The sequence below is a fragment of the Podarcis pityusensis genome (assembly GCF_964106645.2).
Source record: "Podarcis pityusensis genome assembly, chromosome: 10".
NCBI lineage: Eukaryota > Metazoa > Chordata > Lepidosauria > Squamata > Lacertidae > Podarcis > Podarcis pityusensis.
Window position 1 is genome coordinate 71,836,531 of NC_138035.1, and position 2,028 is coordinate 71,838,558.

A 2,028-nucleotide genomic window follows, 5' to 3' on the forward strand; every position below is an offset into this window, starting at 1 on the left:
CTACAGCAGGAATGGGGAGACTTTTTCAGCAAGAGGGCCACATTCCCTATTGGGTAATCTTCGGGGGGGGGGGTCACATAGCAGTAGTGGGTGGGGCCACAAGCAAAAGTGAGTGAAGTAATTACCAATAAAAGTTATTCTTGCACAAAGGCTTGCAAGAGAGGTTAAAAATTATTTTTAAAGTTTCTTTGTCTATGTTCGAAGCAACAGGAAGAACAAGCAATTGGTAGGTCCTCTGTGTGGAGAAAACAGATAAATGTTATTGGGTAAAAGAGAGAAGGCGGAACTGCTCAACACATGCTTTGCCTCTGTATTCACCCAAAAGGAAAACAATGCCCAACCTGGTGATAAGAAAATAATTTCTGTAAGGAGTGATAGGAAAAGAGGTAGTAAGGGAACACCTAGCTCTTTTAAATGAATTCAGATATCCAGGGCCTGATGAGCTAAACCCAGTGGTGGAGCGACAGGCTCTGGCACCCGCAGCAGTGAACAGGTGGAGGCGTGGCTGGTGCGCATCACAGGGGAGTGTGGCGCACGTTGCGGGGGGCACGCATCGTGCTTCCCGGAGGTGCGCGGCGAGCGTCCCGGGGGTGTGCGGCGAGTAACACACATCCCAGGGGCAGCCGCAATGGCACCCCCCTCCCCGGGAAAGCACCCGGGCCGGGCTGCTCCCCCCACCCCGCCTTCGTCCGCCAATGGCTGAACCCAAGGATACTAAAGGAACTTGCAGATGCAAACTCAGAGCCTTTGTCTGTGATCTTTGAGAATTCTTGGAGAACAGGTGAGCTCCCTGCAGACTGGAGGCAAGCAAATGTTGTCACCATCTTCAAAAGGGGGGGAGAGAAGACTCAGGTAGCTACTGACGGGTGAGCTTGACATCGTTACCGAGAAAGGTCCTAGAACAGATAATTCAACAGTCAGTCTGTGAGCACTTAGAAGAAGAGGGCAACCTAGATGATCAAGGGTCCGGAAATCAAGCTGTTAAGTTGTGGGTTGACATAGCAGACGACACAGCGATTTCTCCAAAGCAGCTCTTTATTTTGTAAGCTGGAACAGAACTAAGCTGAGGAGCTCAGTCAGCCTGCTTATATAGAGCTCCACAACAATGTAACTGTTGCCATTTTCTAAAACTATCCGATCACTGAATGTCACTTTTCGATCCTTCATTTGCATACAAAACTATCCAATCACTGAATGTCACTTTTCGATCCTTCATTTGCATAACTATCTACAGTATCCCCCTGCTGGCCCAGGGTGAGAACTTCAGTACATAACACAAGCCTTATGAGGAACGGTTGAAGGAACTGGGCATGTTTAGAAAAGAGGAGACTGAGAGAAGTCACATGGAAGATGGAGCAAGCTTGTTTACTCCTGCTCTGGAGGGTATGACTTGAACCAATGGCTTCAAGTTACAAGAAAGGAGATTCCAGCTAAACATCAGGAAGAACTTCCTGACAATAGGGGCTGTTTGAGAGTTGAATGGTCTCCCTCAGGAGGTTGCTGACTTTCCTTCCTTGGAGGTTTAAAAGCAGGGGTTGGGTGGCCATCTGTCATTGATGCTTTAGCTGAGGTTCCTGCATTGCAGGAGGGGGGTGAACTAGATGACTCTTGGGTCCCTTCCAACACTACAATTCTAGGATTCTAGGATTTCTACACCCACCCACCACTCTCCATCAATCCAGGAAAGCAAAAGGCGTTATCAGAATTCAAGGAATTAATTCTATCCAGACCAAAGCACTCAAGGGGGGAGTGAAGCAAGCCAGTGAAGGCTACAGCCTGGGAGGGAAGACGGTGATTATGGGAGGAGTGTGGCCTGGAGAGAGTCCCAAGAGTGAGAGGAGCACGGAGGGTTGCATTTTGCCTCTCAGCCTCTTGGCATCCCATCCCTGAGCTATAAGCAACAAAGCACCACAAGGCACACTGTGGGGAGGGCAGCATTTGTATCGCAACATGCAGCCATGTGGTTGGAATCTCTACTGTAGATTTGACTTGTGGCATACCTGCCAGCAGGAGAAAACTTTTCACCCA